This window comes from Calonectris borealis, chromosome 1 (assembly GCF_964195595.1).
Source record: "Calonectris borealis chromosome 1, bCalBor7.hap1.2, whole genome shotgun sequence".
NCBI lineage: Eukaryota > Metazoa > Chordata > Aves > Procellariiformes > Procellariidae > Calonectris > Calonectris borealis.
The window spans coordinates 198997517-199019574 of record NC_134312.1 but is presented as its reverse complement, the minus strand read 5'-3'; the positions used below and the strand labels follow the sequence as shown (position 1 = coordinate 199019574).

Sequence of the window (22058 nt, the reverse complement as noted above, 5' to 3'; positions counted from 1 at the left end):
TTAAATCATTCAGCTGTGCTGAAGGGAGCAGGGATACATCAACACCGCAGACAGACGGTGTCCATCAGATATTAGAAAAGATGGAAATGCTTTAAAAGTGAAGCAGGTGGTGGACTTCATTAGGAATGATGCCACATCAGTAGAAATTATGCGAAGTTATATAAGATCATCTTGCTTCTGATGCTTATTATAATAAAATAACAGGTCTCAGTAGAATAATTGGCCCAGAGTGATGCAACAGAAATACCCAACTGGTGATAGTGCAGCTGCGCACCTTAGTTAACTCCAGGGCAAAAAGCCCTGAACAATTACAGCTTTTGATACATTCATGAGGTCAGAACAGCGAATATCTCACTAAGATTAAAAAAAGGAGAAACAGGAACCTTTTGGGGGAAGCATAAGGGTTTGTTGTTGCTGTCAATCAGTGGAGGCTTCTAGGCGGTCTTGGTTCATGTGCTTCAAGAACCACACAGGGTTTTTTTTTCAATTAGTATCAATACTTTTCTTTGTTTAGTCTCTTTTTACAATGACAAACTTGCTGCCTTTGTTACAGTCTGAACTAAATTAACATTCACAGGCACATTTCTTGTGCCAGAAGATTGAATTACCATCTCCACCATGTTTCTCTTTCTTTTTCAGGAAAAAAAAATGTCTTGCTAATTCTACCTCTAGTTTGTCAATAACTTCTACTTCTTGTAATTTACTCTATTAAAAATCCTGTGGAATGGAAAAGCTAGAACAAAACAATTTGAACAAAGTGGATACCAATGAAGTGCTACAACAACATTTATATACTGGGCCTTTTCAATAAAACACGTGCTCTGAATTTAGTCTGCCTCAAAACTTCAAAGCAATGATAAGCCTTTAACTAATAGTCATCCCTCTCTTTCTCTGGTGTTGTAGTAACTAACTACCTTCTTCTTTATTAACACTAAAATCAAGAGTACTTTTTTAAAACATGGATCATCAAATTTAAGCAAACTGACTGTCTATTTTGGCAGGAAAAGAAGTTACCTGATTTTAAAGATGCAGAAGACACACAATGCTGCGCACTCAAAAACTTTTTTGTCTGGACATGCAATCAGACACATACAAATTTATAAATTTTGGGCTAGCTTACTGGACCTGTTAAAAACAGCCATACATACTAAATTAGATCTTTTATCAGCAGGACGGTCAAGGAAATCTCTTGCAGCCGGATGTTGTTTGTAATATTATAAATGTTTCTAGGAAGCAATACAAAAAATACATACTGACTGCCTCTATAAGATATTGCAATTGTACAAGTTAGTGAGATTTTAGTGGGAAATCAGAAGAAGATTGTTTAAGATCAGAACATTGGAATCGTGCAACTGTCTTCCTATTAGAACAGTGTGGAAGAAAACCTAACTTAATTAGCCTGAGATGGAGTTAGTTATGTATATGTAAGGTACCAAATGGCATAATTGTCTGAAATAGGGGGAACTGGAACCAGTGCCCCAAGAGACCTTTATGGCTCATACACCCATATTCCTATGAGTAGAGGTTAAACAATTCTCGATTTTACCAACCCTGGAAGTAATGGTAAATCATCTGAAAAAAATAAAACCCCCATCTAAGGCAGGAAAGATGTCTTTATGACTGAGGCTGGTGAAGAGGGATTCTGGATTTTGTTTCTCTCTGATCTTGGCTGTTCAACATACTTTTCTCGGCTTAAGTGCCATATGTGTAAAATAAGTGATGATAGGAGTAGTACCTTATAACCTATGGGCCTGCAAGGACAAATCCATCACTGCTTCTCTGACACTTTGATGCTTACGGTGATGAGAGCTATGAAAAGTGTACACACGAGAAAATAATCCGTTATCTACCCATGCAGAGGACAAACCCTGAAGTCCAGTTTTTTTGAAAGGAGTTCAGACTGAAGTGCCCGTTTCAAGACTGAATTGCCTATTTTGATGATGGTCCATTAATCTTCTAAACTAGAGTTTGCAGATCTGACTAATAATTTATGTCTTGTAAGAGCACAGGGTAGCTCTGAACCTGAAAGATTTCACATATCCTTACTACAAAAGTTAATTAACATTGGTGAGCTGTCTTTGCCTAAACATTGCAAACAGCAAAACGGACACTTCAGTTTGTCTCAGTCACACTGTCCTTTTTAAAAAGACCTTGTTAAACTTCAGATTAAGAAAATCTAATGAGAAAAACTTCAGCAGCCATTTCCTCAACACGCTGGGGTACGTAATTAAAATACTAAGCTGGAGATGTGAGCCATGTTTCCAGCTCCAGTATGAAAGGGAGGCAGTTTGCACCAATTCTGCCCCAGGGTTGTCTTTTGTCTAAGCAATACTGAATACCTGAGTCAGATGTCTTCCCACCTCTCACTTTTCATGACGTAACTCAACAAACTTTCTGTTTCTGTGCCAGGACTGGAACAGATGCTTTGCTCTCTCCTGTTACCACACGCTGACCCAGAGATGCTGTCGCTCCCCATAGACCACCTGCTGCTGTTGACATCATCTCCTTCATCTACCTGGTCTCTATGGATGAAGGTAGAAGCGATGGCTCGGGCCAACCTAAGAGCATGCCACCACCTAAAGGGAGAGATGCTGGACCTCTTTTTTGCTTTCTCCTGCCAAGCCGTGAGTTGAACCAGCTCCCCCGGCTGCACCCGAGCTGTTGCAGGGCAGGAGGTGGAAGTAAGTGTCCAAGGGCGGGAGGAAAGAGCAGGAAGGCGAGTGGAAACCCCTCCTTCCGCAAGCAACAGGACTCCTGAAATGGCTCCAGACTTGAAATTTGTCTCAGGAGCTGCCCAGGAGTGCTGTGAATTGGAAAGTGCTGGGGGGAACGTGGAAATGCCCTCAGCTTATGCCCCGTATGTTGTGTTTCAAAGCCGTAGGGTGCCAGGACGTGTGGGTGTGAGGTGGGTGTGCGGGTGGTGGTGCTGGGTGGGTGTCTGTAGCGGGTTCGCAAAAGAGACACAAAGAATTACAAATTCTGTGGCAACACTCCAAACAGGAAATATTTTTAAGCATGTTCGCTGGAAAAGCAGGAAAACACTTCTCCAGAAAACGGTTAATTGAATTTCTTATGAAGTGCTGTTGTGTCAAATTCAGAGATTAAAATCAATCATTAAGGTAAATAGAGATTTTAGTCTGCTTTACGTTCAATTTCTGATTCAGCTTCAATTCCAGCTTCACCAAAAAAATTATGCAATATAGTCCCAGTGCAAGGACATCGGGATTGCTCTATACCTCAGAAAATACCGTTTGTAAAATAACTCAGTAAAGATGCCATCTAACTCCTTTTTGATGCAGCGAAAATTTTGGCAGGCCAGTCTATGCTTGATTAGTTATTCAGTCTCATTGGTAGGACAAACACTGTGTAGAGGCTAACCTTTAGTATTATGCTGAAATCAGTTGGTTTAAAACCTGTCTTCACCAGTCTCTGCGGCAGCAGGGAACAGGGCCTCCCCGTCCAGCGCTTGCAGCCAAGCCATATGCAACATATGTTCAGCTGAGCCACTGGTGACACCCCCTGTCAGCATCTGGTAATTTTCCTAGCAGGGACAAGATTTACATGAAAGCTTTAACTCTGAAAGTCCTGAAGAGCCACAGACAAATACATTCCAGAATAATTGTTTTAACCAAAGAGTCAGAGGTGCACCTTTGTAACAAGCCAATTTCAGCTGACTGTAGTATCAGCTTTATACTTCACCATACCAGGCCAAGAGAAGATGCTTAATTTATCGGAAATCCTGGTATCGTTTAGCTGACAAACAGCTCCCGTTCAGTGTTCAGAGATACTGCTGAGTATCAGATACTGCTCAGAGTCACAGGCACTGCTGCCTGAGCAATGCTGAAATAACAGCCATCCTGCTCCATGCACAATAGTCTACGTCTTGATTTTCCAACACTTAAGCAAAGTGCATCATACAAACACTTGGAAATTATTCAAAATAGACTATTACATTTTTCATTGTCATGAAGTCTAAGAAAAGGGGGGACTGAAAGGGAGTTCAGGCTCTCTGGAAAAGGAAATCCTTCCTGAGATTTGCAACTTCTACTAAATGATTCAATATCCTAATGAAGCATAGTCTCTTTTCTCACCAGTCTTGCTTCTCTCGTTGCTCAGGGCACCAAAGCTACAACACTGTTACTAGCAGAAACCAACATGTAATTTTTAGCCAAATCTCATTTTGCTGGAACCTCTAAGCTTTTGAGAGCTTATTATTCCAGATTTAACCTGGTATTAAATGAGAGGAGAGTGAAATCCAGGCTTTACAGCAAGTATTAAACAGCTTTGCTAACACATAGTAATGAAAGGGAATTAGCATACAACCAACCCCAGCCTCATTTCCCCTAAACCAGGAGCTGTTTTCCCAGGGAGGATATTGAGTACTTGTGACTACTTTCTGCTGCAATATTCTTACATGGGATCATGTGGTGCCTTCATCCTACGCTGAAGGTTTGGAAAATACTTCACTGGCATCAGCAGTCCACTTTTGTTCCCATAAACTTCTACCTATTTCCCCACTTTCTTTTAAAGGGTAAACAACTCTTAACTTCTTCGTGTTGCTAGCTTAGCTAATTGTGCTTAAAGTTACACAGAAACCTCTCTAATTTACTAAAGACTCCTAAAAGCTCAGTTTTGTTTGGCTTTTTTGCTTACTCCCCAGAAAAGCACAGCAGCCAACTTGACGGCCATGACTCTGAGAAAACTGGCAGTCAGCAAGTTGCTTAATCCTCAGTTTACTTACGTACTGATTTCATACCCCGATTTCAGTTAGAGTACATTGCCAGAGCTGTGATCTTGCAAACATTTTACGTATGTGATTCTCTGCTACTGCACGCTTAAAATCACACTGATCTCAAGAGATAACCCACACGTAAATGTGTGCGCAACTGATAGTTAGCTTGTGGGAGTGAGGGCTAAGGCCAACAGTGTGATTGCTTATTTTGAAAAGATACGGTTATTAACATACAGGTGTATTTGAATTAAAGTAAGATTCCTCCAACAGTCCCTCGAACAGAACTGTGCCTTGCTCTCTGGCCAACCTTAGGTATAAATCTGAAAGCAAAATTCAGGTTTAGTTTTTAGTTCCTAATTACCACTATTTGCAGGTGATACCAAAATCAAAGAGCATCTCCTTGCTTGCCTAGCATGGCAGGGTGTTGAACAGGGAAGGCAGGGGCTGCCTTTTTTAAGTAATTTTCCTTGCTTGTAGATGGAATTAAACCCCATTACTTAAAGGTTTCAGGTCCTGTCTTTTTCCTTGCAAACAATGGAAGATTATGGTCTTCATCTGCATATAAAACAGCAAAAGTAAGTTTTTAGAAACAGTATGTTACAGCAATTTTTTTGTGCCAAATACATCTGAATTTACCACACAGATCAATGCCACGCTCTTCTCCCGAGACGAGTTTTAGAGTAAGAGTAATAATTATTACTGTAGTTTTCACAGACTACACCACGTCTTGGTCTCACTAAGATACATTTGCCCACTAAATATTTCTCCTGGCTTCCCAAAATGTAAGGAACGGATCGGCTTAGTGCCCTTTGGTAAAGCCCACAGCAGAGGACAGCGCTCCAGCCCAGTGCCCCTGGTGCCAGTGCACCGACGCAGGCAGCGCCCGTGGCTCGGCTCTAAGGCTGGGTGGGCTTCTGCCCAAAGGGGCTCCAGAAAGCTGGGGCAATGCCAGGGAATCTGGCCCCCGCTGCCACTGCCAGTGGGATCCCCTTGAAGTCGCAGTGCACAAAGCGCCCCGTTGTGCAGTGCGTGAGCGCAGCCATGAATAATGCCCAGATGGCTTTGCTAGGTGAACTGCACAGATTATCTGCAACTCTGAGAAACCACATACATTTTAACAGAGGGGCAAAGCACACTGCAGCCAGCACACAAAAGATTAAATATTAGTCTCAGTCATGGTTTTGCACTTAACTGGAATGACTAATAAAGCCATAATTGTAAAATGTAATTAATTACCACCATACATACCTAAATGTTTATGTCTTCCAGCAGCCATTAACTATGAGATCTGTTGTTCTGGATAAGATTTTATCTAAATGTATGAAAATCCATTGCACAAAATATTGCCCAGTTACAGTATGAACCTTGTTCCAGAAAACCTGTTTGGTTTTTGAAAGAGCTTGTTGTTGCCCGGATTCAGGGCTCAGTCCTGCGAGGTGCTGAGCACCCTGTAAGCCCTTAAATGCTGCTGGGAGGGAAAGGGACTCAGCACGATCCAGAAGCAGTCAGTACCTTGTGGGATTGAGTCTTAAGTTAATATATAACAAGGGGCTGCGCAGTGGTGTGTGAAATCAGCAAGTTAAACATACACTTAAAATAACTGTAACAACGGAGAAGCAAGCATATTTACAGGCGCGTTTCATTAAAATCTTTGTGCTGAATAGTCTCATATGCAGCATTCCTACATATTTACCGTATGAAAGCAAAAGTTTGGGGAGTGTTCTGGTGAAAGTAAAATAAAGCAGTCAAGGCAGAAATAACCTAAAGTTGCAACCAAAGACTTCTAGTTAAATATTGTGCAAACTGTGAGTTGGTTATTATCAGCTGGAATCCACCCCGAGCAAGCTGCACCTGACAGCGTGGACAAAATGGATGACCCAGAATGGCACACGCTAAAAACACATCCGCAAAAATGAAAATAACAGCGAACCTCAAAACTTTACCACCCAGCTCTAGTATTTGCAGGTGTCAGCAGCAGAACCAAATGCCCAAATCATACCTGGTCACACCTGGTCATTTACTGTAACAAATGAAAGAGGCAGGAATCAAAGGTATAATTATGTCTTTGAGAGCTGCAAAGCACCACAGGAAAGTCAGCGGGTGTGCAGAAGGCACTGCAGGTGGGAGCCGAGTTATCCCAGCGGCAGAACAGCACAGTGGGGAAAACCAGATACACGCCTGCCAGAAAGATGGGACCTGCGCTTCCCGGCTTTTGCTGCCTGGTGTACAGGGGGAGCAACTACACTCTCCTAGAGACCCACATTTATCCCAAGAGCCTGGCATCACGTACAGAAATGTACATACAATGCCCCTGGCTTTGTGCTCTCCAGTCAGAAGAACCTGTACAGCTCCCTCCTATATATCCCCATACAGAACACAAAGCAATATATAACAGAAGATCTGCTAGAATGTGATTCGATCTTCTCTTTTCCTCCCCAGAAGAAATAGCAACTTCCAACTGCATTTTTTTCTGAATTAGAGTAGCAAGATGTGGAGAATAACTGCAATCGTGAATGCAAGAGAACACTAATTCAAAGAGAAATTAATTTCTGTCTTACATTTCTTGGAGTTATTCTGGAGAATTTTTAATGGCAATATTACATTCATTTCTTAAAAGTAGAAATGCCAACAGATTTCCTTAATAATATATTTACATATCCAAGATAATTTTCAAAACCTAATTAATAATTTATAATGAAGTATGAGATGTCATATATGTCTCATACAATAATTTGAAATTCAGGTATTATTGAATTCCCAATTATTGGTTACATTCATTTTAGCTGAAAGCTAAAAAGCTCTGCCGGAATCTCAGTACCAAGAAAATTAACTATATAAGAGTATAAAGACAGAACTATAACTCCACAATGTTTGATTTATGCTCAAAGCCTTCAGTGAAAAGGAGGAAGCAAGCTCCTCACAGCCATACTCTTCTCATGCAAGGCTGGGCTTTTACCATTTTAAGCCTTCTGACTCAGATACAAGGTCCACTAAAGTTAAGGGGACTTTCCTCTGCTTCTGTAAAGCTTTAAGGAAAGATTATCATAAAGGCTAAGTCCAAGTAGTTTTCTTAGTCTCAAATCACTCACCAGGGTGCTCATCTAGGATGTTGGGGGGGCGGGGGGAGGAAGTGAAGAAAATAGCACATCTTGCTTTGTGGTTTGAAATTTTAGGAGAAACTGAAATGCAAATAATACTACATGGCACAAGTTGATCTCCAGGCGCTTCACAAGTGCAAAGAGAAGGATCGGGATTCAGATCACACAGGGAAAATAAAAATAATGAACAACAGAGACACAAATGTGATAAATGCCTTTTCTTGCAGTTCCGGGTATTCCTGCCCATGAAACTTTGCTTATGCTTAGGATATCAAATGCTGTTATAGAAGGCAGACTGAAGCTTAGAGAGCTGTATGACGCTTAACTTTCTGATAAGACTAGCAGCAAAGTCCAGTCCAGTTTTGGCAACTCAGTAACTGAAATATCTTGATGAGGGTCCTGCTTAGAGGACAATAGGTCATTATATTTGTACCTGAATTGTACCTGCAATCTCAGAATCTCCAAGTACTTTACAAACTTGAGTAAGTTAAACCTTTCGTGTGTATGAAGCCTGTTATAACATTTTCAAATTTTTTTCAGAAATTTCCTTTAAATTTTGAGCATTTCAGATTTTGATCTGATGATTTGAGATGCTGACATCAAAATGTGAAGTAGTCAAAATACAAAAGGAGTGTTCGGTTTTTGGTGAAGAATATTATGGAGAATAATCTCCAGAACAAAGAACAATCAACAGAGCGAACTTGTATAAAAAATTTATTTAATGCAAATCTTAAAAGTTGATTAGGACAGAAGCAACCAAAACAGCAAGAGGAACCTGCAGAAGGCCAGTCAGAATTATAAGGAAATCAGAACTATCCAGGCCTAATGACCTCATTTTTAGAAGTGCAATACTGCACTGCACTGTACTACTTCCATTCTATACTGTTGTACCCAGGTTTGTACATTTTAAACTACGAAAGCATATTTTTTTTCAAAATCAGTGGGATTAGGGGCTTATGTTACCTACACAAGTCAAAGCAGAAATAGGGCAAATACATCTCAGTGGAAAATAACGTCCTTGTCCCCAAACAATTTTTACTGTCTGAAGTTGTGACAAAGAGGTTTCAAATCACTACCAAGAGAAATATAAATATCTGACTTATTGAGATCTAAGCACAGAAACGGAACAATGTCCAATTGGGTGGAGTCTAGCAAACTGGTATGTTAGATGTGAGTATCTGCTATTCACAGAATAGCAGGTTGAGTTGAGGTTGGAAGGCACCTCTGGAGATCATCTAGTCTAACCCCCCCTGCTCAGAGTAGGGTCAGCTAGAGCAGGTTGCTCAGAGCCGAGTCCTGTCAGGTTTTAAATAGTTTTTTGGAGTCTCCAGGATGGAGACTACACAGCCTCTCTGGGCAGCCTGTTCCAGTGTTTGACCACTCTCACCATAAAAACCATTTCTTCTGCTGCTTAAATGAAATTTCCTGTCTTTCAGTTTGTGCCCATTGCCTCTTGTCTTTTTACTGGCTACCACTGAGAAGAGTCTGCCTCCATCCTCTTTATTCTCTTTATCCCTTCACTTGCATCAGATATTTATACACATTAATAAGATCCTCCTGAGCATTCTCTTCTCCAGGATGAACAGTACCAGCTCTCTCAGCCTCTCGTCATATGTCAGATGTTCTAGTTGGTGTATCAGGTACTCCTCCCAGTTTTGTATCCTCTGCAAACTGCTGAGGGTGCACTCTGTCCCACCATCCAGGTCATTAATGAAGATGTTAAACAGTATTGGCCCCAGTACTGATGTCTGAGGTACATCACTAGTGACTGGCTTCCAGATGGACATCATACCATTGATCACAAATCTTAGAACCCAGCAGTTCAGCCAGTTTCAAATCCACCTGACTATCCACTTATCTAGTCCATACCTCATCAGTTTGTCTATAAGCATGTTATCAGAGACAGTGTCAAAAGTCTTGCTAAAATCTACTGCTCTCCCCTTGTCCAGTGAGCTGGTCATTTTGTTGTAGAAGGCTATCAAGTTGATCAGGCATGATTTCCCTTTCATAAATCCATGTTGACTACTCTCAATCACTTTCTTGTCCTTCATATGTTTGGAAATGGCCTCCAGGAATATTTGATCCATCTCCTTCCTGGGGACTGAGCTGAGGCTGATGAGCCTGTACTTCCCCAGATCTTCCTTGTTGCCCTTCTTGAAGACAGGAGTGACATTTACTTTCTTCCAGTCTTCAGAAACTTCCCCCAGTCACCACAGCCTTTCAAAGATCATCATGACTGGCCTTGCAATGACATCAGCTGGCTCCCTCAGCCCTCATAGGTGCATCCCATCAACTCCCATGGACTTGTGCATTCAGCCTTATTTAAATGTTCCCTGAACTGATCCTTACTGAGGATAAGTCTTCCTTTCTCCGTGTGTTCCCACTCAGGGCCTGGGATTGCTGAAGGCTGGTATTACTGGCAAAGACTGAGGTGAAGAAAGCACTGAGTACCTCAGCCTTCTCCATGTTGTTTGTCTCCAGGTCCCCTGCCACATTCAGCAGTAGGCCCACATTTTCTCTAGTCTTCCTTTTACTGATGATACACTTGTTGAAGCCTTCTTTGTTGTCCTTTAGGTCCCTCACCAGATTCAATTCCCAGTGGGCTTTGCCTTTCCTAACCCCATCCCTGCATGCTTGGACAGTGTCTCTGCATTCCTCCCAGGTCACCTGCCCCTGCTTCTACCTCTTGGTGGTGGGTTGACCTTGGCTGGCTGCCAGATGCAGCAAAAGCAACCAAAGCAAAGAAGGCTTGGACACTAAATACACTGCTAGGAGTAATATGTTCATACTGGTGATCTGAGTGTGGGCTGCCAAATGCCCACCCAGCCACTCTCTCACTACCTCTCCTTAACAGGACAGGGGGAGAAAATAAGATGGAAAAGCTCGTAGGTCAAGATAAAGACAGGGAGATCACTTACCAATTACTGTAATGGGCAAAACAGGCTCCACTTGGGGAAAATTAATTCAATTTATTCCAATTAAAATAGGTTTGGATAGTGAGAAACAAAGACAAATTAAAAGAACACCTTCCCGCCATCCCTCCCTTTCTTCCAGACTCAGCTTCATTCCTTCATTCCCCACTCTTCTACCCTACCCTGCCCAAGTGACACAGGTGAATGGGGGATTGTGGTCACTTCTGCTCAGTCCATTGCAGTTCGTCTCTGCTGCTTCTTCCTTCTCACACTTTTCCCCTGCTCCAGCATGGGTTCTTTCCATGGCCTGCAGTCCTTCAAGAACTGTTCCAGCATGGGTCCTCTTCATGGGCTTCAGTTCTTCAGGATCAACCTGCTCCAGCATGGTTCCTCCATGGGCTGCAGTTCCTCTAGGGAGAACCTGCTCCTATGTGGGCTCTCAAAGGGATGCAGTTCCTTCAGAAAATATCCACTTGCTCCAGGGTGGTCCTCACCATGGCCTGCAGTGTGGATACCTGCTCCACCATAGTGTCTCCACGGGCTGCAGGGGAATGTCTGCTCTGACACCTGGAGCACCGCCTCCCCTTCCTTCTTCTCTGACCTTGGTGCTCACAGGGCTGTTTCTCACACTTTTTTCCTCATTCCTCACTGTCTGTGCAGTGTTTTGCCCCTCTCTTAAATACGTTTTCCCAGGGGCATCACCAGCTTCCCTGATGGGCTCAGCTGTGTCCTGCAGTGGGTCCATTGTGGAGCCGGCTGGAACTATCTGTGTCTGGCATGGGGCAGCCCCAGCCTCTCCTCACAGAGCCCACCCTGCAGCCCGCCACTGCCAAAACCCTGCCATGTAAACCAAATACACTCTTGTATGCTTCCATTTGATGTTTGAGTTCTGTCAGGAGCTCCTTGTTCATTCATGCAGGCCTCCTGCCATCTTTGCTTGATTTCCTGCTTGTTGGACTGGACCATTCTTGAGCTTGGAGGAAGAGGTGATTCTTGAAAGTCATCCAGCTCTCTTCTCTCCAGGATGTTCTCCCATGGGATTCTTCCAAGTAGATTCCTGAAGAGGCCTAAGTCTGCTCTCTTGAAGCCCAGGACTGTGATCCTGCTATTTGTCCTGTTTCCTCCTCTCAGGATCTTGTACTCTGTCACTATTGGTGACTGCAGCCCAAGCTGCTCCCAGCCTTCACATCCTCAACCAGATCTTTCTTGTTTGTAAGTGTAGGGACGTCCAGCAGAGTGCCTTTCCTCATTGGCTCTCAGTCACCAGTGTTAGGAAGTTATCCTCAATGCACTCCAGAAACCTCCTGGATTGCTTGTGCCCTGCTGTGTTGTCCTTCTGGCAGATATGGGAATGGTTTAAGTTCCCCATGACAAGCAGGATTTCAATCATGTGATGGTAAAATTCAAGGTGGCTGCAGAACTTCTGCCCTTGATTGCTACTAGTTGGAAATCTGTTACATTTTCAGAGGACCATTCCCCCTCTGGAAACTACTATTACTTTTAACAACCACTGCCAGCAGTCTCAACCAAAGCAAAGAAGGCTTGGACACTAAACACACTGCTAGGAGTAACATGTTCATACTGGTGATCTGACTGTGGGCATGTTAATAAAACAACACAAGGAATACTTGCTCATGTTTCCCATGCTGTATATGTCCTGTAAATAAAAGAGTTGGCTTTCAGGGATGTTCATCCACTACTTTTTGTTAGCTTGAAATTGAATTGAAAATCTAGACAAACGGAATAACAGTTCACTTACCATCAGTTCATGCCAAATCTTTTACTATGGTCAGAACACGGAAAAACAGAGAAAGAAATTGAAAAAAGAAGAAAAAAGTAGGCACGTCTGCATGTTGCTGTATCAATTACATGAGGGCATCTCAATCTTAACAACTCTACACAATGCAAAGCAGGCCCTGCAAGAGGGCAATCCTCCCTGCAAATATTTAGGTTAGCAGTTGCAAAGTAATCCAAGCACAGCACCATTCATAAGACCAATTCATCACCAGGTCATACAAGGCAACTAGGTCTGGACACTAGATGAACACGAGAGCAGATTAACACCACCACCTGAAAAGATGTTGTAAGTGATCCTAGTTTATTTTTAACATTTTAAAGCCTTTGAGAAGATTAATTCCTCAGCCCAAGAGCTGAGTACCTCAATGCTGCTAAGGTAAACCAATGTACTAATTGAGTCCTGAGCACAGGAATATTCTCTGTAGGGCTTGGAAATGATACTGCTGTGATACTGCTATTGTCAGTACACAAAAAACACCCCTGTCCTTTGCCCTGAAAGCCTGATTTCTTTGCAACAAGATGAAAAAGTTCCTACAATTTTCTCTCTCCCTCTTTCTCTTTCTCATGCCGTCACGCAGAAAACATGCAACAGATTACATCCATAAAAGCAAAACCTGTTTATGTGTATTCTTCAGTAATAAGAGCCTGTTTCATAAGGAAGACTATGTAAAACCTTCATCAAGAACATTCTCTCTTCAGTACTGTCAGTGGTGGGTAAGGAAGCTTCTAACACTGAAGTTAAAGTGCAGCTGATAAAATACAGGAAATATATCTATTTTACAAGATACCAGGTGAAATGTCAATATTTAAAACAAAACCAGATACACTGGAAATAAACAGTGAAAGATCCAGGACAAGATTTTGAGCCAGATTTCTGAATCTCATTCTCAAGAGAAATTGTTACGTAGGACCTGCTGCACTAGATTGGACCAAAAAGCCATCTAACCAACTCTCTTGTCTCCAAGTGACTTAAGGAGGAACAAGAAACAAGACAAATACAGAAAGATTTTCCCTCTATTTTACTTTCCCGTCTTCTGGCAATCTAAATCAGAGGCTGCGTGCAGAACACTCCTTTTTCTAGTTCTGTTGGGGCAATCTTCCGTGAATTTTCCTGCTTCCTTTCTCTTTTCACTAATTCTTTGACTTCCACATCCTCATATTTCACTGAATTCCCATAATTAATTTGTACCCTGGGTGAAATGGTTTGATGTTAATCTCCTGCCCAGGTGATGCTGTGCCTGTTTGAAAACCTAGTCCTGCCGGAGGATACTGAGAGCTGGGTGCCTCCAGCCCCGCAGACACAGGTGTTGAAAGAGGGGTGAAGTAACAAACAGGAAGGATGGGTTTCCAGGAGAGAATGAGAAAGGGGAGCGCATTTGGCAAGAGGACGTATAGGCAGATACGCAAGTTAGGTTTCTGGACTATTGCCCAAATATTTAAATGATGGTCGTACTTGCTTCTTGTACCATTAAGAAGGGATTCCTAGTTTTTAACAATCTCAATGACTGTAATACATAAATCATAAACAAATAATTAATTCCTTAAAAGCATGCTGTTCTTGATCTTTTTTTTTCTAGCTTCTCCATATGCTACTCATATTTTGTGCTGTCGATCAGGTTTTAAGTAATATTTAACTCACTCAACTTTTTTACAAGCTGGAAAGTCAGAGCCTTACTGATGAATGCCACAAGTTCCCCAAAATCCATCATTCCTCTCTGAGAGGCCAGTGCACCGGGAAGTATTGTGTTCCGCATTAACCTTTTCTCTACAAGTGTGTAACAGCAAAGGTATTTAGCCAGCTTGGCTATTTTCTTTCTGGATAGCTAAGCTGTTCCATCAGTAACATAAAAATGTTTTAACAACACAGCAACAAACCACCCAGCATGCCAAGGAACCACAGAGCCCTTGGTTCATTTTTGGGAGGTTACTTTTAATTACAAGGTCCTGATTAACACACTGGAACAAGGCAATAGCTTACTTCAAACAGTTCCAAATCATTGTACTTAAAAATGCTGACCCTTGTCATAAACAAGGACAATAAGAGACAACAACAAAAAGAAAATTGTTTCAGATCTGAGTGAATTTGAAGTCCTATTACAGGACTTTGCAGAAACCCAGTAATCTATAAAAGCCAGCTTTCAAACATTAATTTCGTAGTATCATAAACAGCCAAATTCTTCCCATTAGTCATCAAACTCCCAAACTGATGGTATCAGACAGGAACTTATTTTTAAACAAGGTTTCTGTACAAGATTTGTCTTTAAAACTTTTGCATTGATTTTATTTTTCTAGTTGGTGCAAGCTATTATTATTATTATGATTATTATTGTTGTTGTTGTTATTATTATTATTAAGGTTTGAATCTGGTTTATTTAATCTGCTAACTGGCTGAACCATTATACTCACGCGGTTTGCCCAGAGGCAGCGTTATCTACTTCTTAGAAAAACCATTCTGGTTGTAATTCAGTCTCTGCAACAGTATTAATGCAGGGACAGATCCTGGCTTCATCTGAAGCTCTTAGCTTCAGTTCTTCCATATGCATGTAGAACATGAAATTACCGTAATTAAGAGCTAGTAGAAAATGCAAGAGAATAAGGAAGTACACTCCTCATCATGGAAATGCTAAGCATGTTGAAAATGAATCCAGGATCTTTTGCAGAGAAGTTTCTTTCATTAGAAAGAAGGAAACATCTGACAAAGTACGTGGGTTAAGCTCAGCAGCTGCTGCAGTGTATCTATCCTGCCTCAAGTGGGTAGCTGGGTGAGCTGTTGAACATCTGAATTTTGAACATTACAACAGACTCTTATTTTCTACTGCCCCAAGTGCATAAAAGCCTTCTTTATTTCCTTAGCATAGGAAATGGAGGACATATGAAAGAAGAGAACTTCAGAATAGGTAAGCAGTGCTGGGAAGTTTAATCTAGAGCTATAGCATACAAGTAAAATAGAAACCACTGGGATGATTAATTTATGAAAATCTCTACTCCTTAATTTAATCAGGAAAACAAATGAAGAAAGCTGATGAAGAAAAGAATGAATTACTTACTTATTAAATCCCACAGGATGCAGCTGATGCCTAGTAGGCAAATCAAGGTCACTTTTAGCTAGAATTCAATGGCCTAGTCCAATAGCATCGTTTGGGTGAAGGAAAGAAATGAGTTGGCTTTATATGAAACAGCTGGTTCTTGCACACCAAATTAACTCTTACTTGATGCTACCTGTGCACACAGCAGTTGGAAAGATGGCCTCCAAAAAGTAATGCTGGTTGCCAGGAGCATACGTCAGGTGAGCCATGTGTAGAAGCAAAGCCAGGTTACAGTGTAGTTAAACTGCTCTTGAATTTGTTTAACATAATTAATCAAATTCAGTAAGTTTTCAGGGAGCATAAAACATTTGCATAACACAAAGAAATATGAAAAAATATAGAAATGTCAAATATGACGTTCTGACCATCTATGAAAAAATCCAGGATGAGATCAAAGACTCTTGCCTTGAAGGTAGCAGCAGTGGTCCCACAGACTCCATTACAACCACGCTGTCAAACTGATGCTGGGATGCGGAGGAAAGATGTAACACAGAAACAGAGATCTCGGACACAAGGGATACTGTCTGAGAGTTAATCTCTCTCACCTACTCCTGCTCAGAGCCAACAGGCAGCTTGGAGGAAGCCGTAGGTATTAGCAGGGACTGAATTTCCTCCTGGTTGGATCCAGGATAAATGAGCCGCTGGCACTGTAGATACCAGCCTTTCCCTGCAGTTTTTGTGTGCTGGGTACCCCTCATCTCTTCACCTGAACCTCAGACTCAATTACTTCAGCAAATTGTACTAGAAAAGCTATGCAGATCTGTTAGAAAGCATAAAATAAGCAGATAACACCAAATACACTTGTCAAATACATGAAGCCAAGGTATTTGTGATGAAATTTCATTGATTTATGAGTTTCTATAAAGACCGTTAGAACATAGATTTGCAAGAGACTGTGTAAGGACCAACTCCTTGCAAGATCAAAGCCATAATACATCAAATATCTGTCAAGCATGTGAGTGAATTTGTGCATTCTCACTGTTCAACTCACTTTCTACTTCCCAAATGCAAATTCCTGCGCATACTTATGAGATTGGGATAGTCTCCAGTTCTCTGGTGGTATACTCTCCAGTTCTCTGGTGACTTCTTTAATGCTGTGCAAAAAATGGTTCTCTGTTTAATGATACTTTGACATGAATGTGTCTCTAAGGGAAGGAAAAAATACTTCGTTTAATCTGTTTTTTATTAGTAACTCTTTGCATTCTGGGTCTAATTTAACTAATGACCTAATAATTATTTCTCTGTAAATAATAGTTATTTCTCTCTAAATCACACACTATGTCACGGTGCCTTGATAAAGCAGGTTTGAGAACTTGAAAATGTGGCAATACCTTCCAGGAGAGGATAAAATCTCAGCTCTTCTGTCATATCACTTGTGATTTTTGGACAGTTTCCATTTGCAGCCTTCCCATTTAGCTTTCAATAGTCATGTCCTTTCCCTTCCTGGGATTTCATTGTCTTCTACAACTTTTCATTTATCTTGCCAAACTTGGCTTTCACATATCCCACTCTGCTAGAAAGTTATCTCTTGCTGCCATCCTCATAACACTGCAGCGTGGTCTGCTTAGAAAACAAAACATATTCTGGATTCCCACTTGTAATAGAGCAATGGAAATACTTCTCATTGCCTTCAAACCTAAGACTGTTAGACCTGATGACTAATCAAACCAAGCTCTTCAGTACAGTTGTGTCTCCATTTATGGTCACCCTACTTAGATTCAAAGTATTCTCCCAAAACATATTCAAAATTTATTCCAATTCAAAATCAAAAGTTGCTGTGGAACCTGTGGTGAGAGCAATACTGAGAAACTTTACTGGGTTCAAAGATTAAGTGTCCTGAACAGAGATCTTAGACAAAGCTGAATTTTTGGAAACTTTTTGGTGTTTTTCATTAGCAAGAGGTATAACATTCTTCTTCCCTTCCAGTTTCCCACCAGGGAGACAAAGAAGGGAAAGAGATAGGGGAATTTTAAATGATGTAACATCTCAGACATATAATTCTTTCTAATGATGTAGGTGTTTTCCTTGTTAATTTGGCACTATGTGCCAGCAGTATAAGTACATACAGATTTAGGAGACTTTGTTTGTTCAACAGACTGGCTGTTGAAATTTGCATTCCAATATCGCTTGGAGCTGGCTTAAAATTGTGTGCAAGTAACTCTTCTTATCACAATAATGCATATTATTATCTGTTAACATGGCTTCATGTAATGACAATTTGGGAGCAAAAGTAGGCCATGTTTTGTGTTCCTATTGAACCACTGTTGTATTTGACTGATATGAATTTGAGGTTCAGTCCTGTAAACCGTTTTCCTTCTCTTTAAAATAATCCAATTAGTACGAGTGGAACAACTCCTCCAGGACCACATACTTACATGGAGTGTTAATACGTTGAGAACAACAGCAAAACCTAATTCTCAAAAGACCAAATAATAAAAAGGACTGCCTCTCTCCCAGAAACAGTATTAACCAAAATTAGACATTTCATGTGCATTAGAAGGATGATTAATGAGTTTTTCAAATACCGACTGATACCTTGTGACTGAAGAATAGAAAATGTGATGCTTATATTTAAAAAAGAGGGGGAGGGTTGTCTGGCAATGAACTGACTCTTTGGTCTGACTCTGAACTGGATAAGATTTTACAGTCACATCTGAAGGCAAGATTGGCTGAGAGAAAGCTGGGGAGCTTTGCCCCAAGTGAAGGGGAATCATGTATCATAAAGAAGTAGATGAGGCAGGAGCGGTAGGTGTGCGCGGTGAAAAGAGGAAGGTTACACAATTTCAGGGATCAACCAGGGATCCAGGAGGAGACAAAAGTGATGTGACAGTCTTTATGAATGTAGCAGGAAGAGCAAACACCACTGAGGCCTGAGGAAATCACTCACTGTACATGTAATTATGCAGCCCTTTGCCTCTGCAGGGGCGTTGGGCTGCCGTCCCCTGAGTGATGGTGACCCCTTCTCTTTGCCTTGTACTTGAAGAGCTCTGTTCTGTAAGGAGCTATGGACCAGGAGTCAGTAACAGAAAACCCAGTTACTGTAGAGTAACCTTTTTTTATAGAGTGACTTCTTTATATATAGAAAAAAGCGTTGCAAAGATCACGTATTCTGAGTAGTCACAGACGGTTTACCTGCCTGCTTCTTCCTGATACGGACCATTCCCTACTGTGGGAGCCCAGCGTCTTTCACTGTTTTTTTTTCTCTGTGGACTTTTTTCCCTAGGTAACACCTAGTCATTCATCACCACCAGATACCTCTTCTCCAGAGAAAGACTTTTAGTTGTCCTCTGCACTACAGCTTCTCGGTCTGGCATTTTCATCTGAGTTGAGATCCCCAAAGCTAACAGATTTCCCCGTTTCTTTTCTTTTTTAGTTTTTTTCTTGGGGGGGGGCAAAATTGCTATTTTTTTTTTCCTCGTGGTCAGTTCAGATGATGGCCCAAAGAATCAATTTGTCCTGCCTTTTTCCCCAGAGTTCATGGGCAAAGGTTGCAAATACACCCCAAAAGCGAAAAAAATGTCTGCTGTTCCAGCCCCCACTTTGCCCAGCACAGAGCCACTCAACTGGGCACTCCTAATTCCCTGAGATCTACAGTCACACCTCTCCTTACACACACATGGCTTAACATGTAGGAGATACTAAAACTCTGCCTTTGGGGAATTCATACAAGGAAGGCTTACAACCAATATACCGTAATACCTTTCACATTCTCATTACCTACCTAGTACATCTACCTAGTGTTCATTGTTAAAATCATATATGTATGTTTGCACTTATGTGTATATAGTTATCCATGACAGCATTCTTAGACTATTACAGTGCAAGACCTAAACATGCATGACATGAGACAGGTTCACTCTTTGACTCCACGCTTGTCTCAGTATTTTGCAATTCAACAATATTCTAGGGGAGAACTGTCTTTCAATTTTCTGCAGGAAGAAAAAAATCTATATTTTTTTAATAAGTAGTGCCAGCTACTAAAGCTCTACACAGAGTGATAAACCTGTCACCTCTAGAAATAAAATATCTGAATCAGCACATTAGAACTCGTGTGATTTTTCTTTTTGCTTCACTTTACTAATTGGTCAGTTGGCCAGGTATTTTGCTTAAATCCAAATCAGACCAAGAAGACATAAAATAACATTTCAGTGGTTCAGGTTGTACAATTTGGGCTACTAGTTTTACATGGTGGAGATTTACATTGTCTTGGCTAAGCTTTGAATATATTGCCTTATAAAACTGGAGGCCTCTCTGTGAGCAGACTATCTGCCTCAACAACGCAAAGTACAGACTGATTTCCTTGAAGATGGGGTTGCTTTTGCAAGTTGCAGAAAAGGGTCTTCAGCCTGCCCCTCCTAAATGGATTCATTACACAACTGCCCTTCAAAAGCTGTCCACGCAGCATATGAAGGTAACTGCTGCTGCCCTATACTGCCACAGGAGCTCACCGACAGCTGTAATTCTCATCTAGCTGGGAAGCTTGTTAAAATCCTCTAATCAAAAACCTCGATGGCCTTATTCAAGTCCATCTCGCAGACCTTGACCTTTTCCCCTCATCTGGGACACATATAGGTGTGACAATCTTCTGTATCGCGGCAGACAGGAAGAGCTTTACTTTGTCTCCTAGATACTTCATCTTCCCACAAATATTTACATCTTTGACTCTTATTTTTGCTTTGAATAGACTACAATGACACTATTTCATGAAATATAAAACTTCTGGATCACCTATCTAAGAAGAAAAATTAACTGAAACAGTTTTCATACAGTTTTTCACAGTTGTTTTTTTCTTCTGTGTATAAAGAGAGTGAATAAAACCAAAGCAGCCCCAGACACTTTAAGCTCAGAGGGCGAGCCAGCAATTATGCGGCTCACCTGAGGTCTCTCTGGCCTTGGCAGCACTGCGAGCGTTTTATTTTCACACAGATAAACCATTCATGAACAATTTCTCCAATGCATTAAGTGTAAACAAACTTTCCTTTTGCATAGGTAAGTATTTCTTCCTACCCCTGTGACTTCCTCTCCTAAGACAAATATCTTTATGTGTGGAACCATGGAAAGAAAACAAATCTGAGGCTTCCCATTAATTACTGCGTTTCCCAGGACTTCTGCAGTGTCTGGAGCCAGGGTCCCCTGCCACTCATTTTATTTTGTGGAGTCTTTCCATTTTATGACTCTTGGAGCAACTGGTCGTGTTTATTGATCTTTCCACACAGCTGTTCTTTTCCTACAGGAGCACTGAGGTGGATTTTCTGTAGCCTGGTACGTGAGGCCCTGTGCGTCTCTGCTAAAGTAAGTTTGCTGATGCCAGAAACAGGAGTCGAGGAGGCAGCAGCTTTTTAAGACTCAAGAGTCTGTGGGTGTAAAGGAAGCAGAAAGTGCTACACACTGGCTTTGCTTTCACTGTAAAAAAATGTGCTTGTGTGATGAATTCCAAAATCCCGTGAGCAAACTAGCCCAAACGAGACTAGCTGTGATACATGAGGATGGAGCGGGGGAATTGCGGGAGACCTGTGCTGGAAAAGGAGGGGTGAGACGTGGGCAGCTGCGCCGGAGAAGGGCGGTGGAGCATCCACACAGAACAACTCCAGCTACAGACGGGCAGCTCTCGGCACATCTCCTCATGTCCCAGGCAGCGCTGAATTCCCCTCAGCAACTTCTACCGTTCCTCACGCATCTTAACTAATTTACCAGATCAGACATGAACAGGAATGACCTCATGTAGATACAAGACCTGTCTCATGCAATAACACAAAACACAAGCGCTCATGACCCCAAAATGACCCCAACCTGGGGATAGCATCACTCGATCGTGGATTATGTCTCACAGTTTTCCGAGGGCCGTAGCCACACGGGACTCCAGAGCTGAACACCCCTGTCACTGCGGCCAAGCTTCCGGCTGGGAGGGTGCGCCCGCCCGCCCGCGGAGCCACCTCTCCGGCCAGGGTGCCTGACGAGCCGCAGACAGGCAGGCAGCCACCCCCGGGACGCTGCAGCGGCCGTCACGGAGAGACGCTCGGAGGCTTGTGGATGTCACGGACCGGGATGCTGGTGGGGACTCGTAACTTAGGGCGGGAAGGGGAAAAGAGCAGGAAAGGAAACTCAGAGAAAATATCTGTCTTACCTCTCCGCGGACTCCTCAGAAAGCGCAGCAGCCGCTTGCACGCACAAATCTTTCCCAAAGACCAGATAAGGATCTCAGCTCAGCACAAAGAAAAGCAGGGGTGCTCTAGTTTCCCCCTGAAACGCCCCAACCCCCCCCTGAGCAGCCCCGGTTACGCTCCGTGAGGAGCCCCAGCCCTCCACGGCTCCTCCGAGCGCCCGGGGGTCTCCGAAGGAGCCGCTGCCCCCCGCAGCCGCTCCTGAGCCTCCCCTGCGCTCGGGGGGGGAACAGCTGGAAGAGCGTCAGCACAACACGCTCCATAAATTTTCC

The 22058-nt window shown here is 42.2% G+C and overlaps 1 protein-coding gene across 1 annotated transcript in view; it reads right to left on the bottom strand.

Moving 5' to 3' along the window:
- The window catches only part of SPATA13 (spermatogenesis associated 13), a 77542-nt gene extending 55730 nt beyond the window's left edge, over positions 1-21812 (bottom strand). Inside the window, exon 1 of the mRNA XM_075139913.1 lies at positions 21750-21812. The gene's annotated coding sequence lies outside the window, so the exon portion shown is untranslated. The remainder of the gene's footprint in view (positions 1-21749) is intronic.
- Positions 21813-22058: the final 246 nt, after the last annotated feature.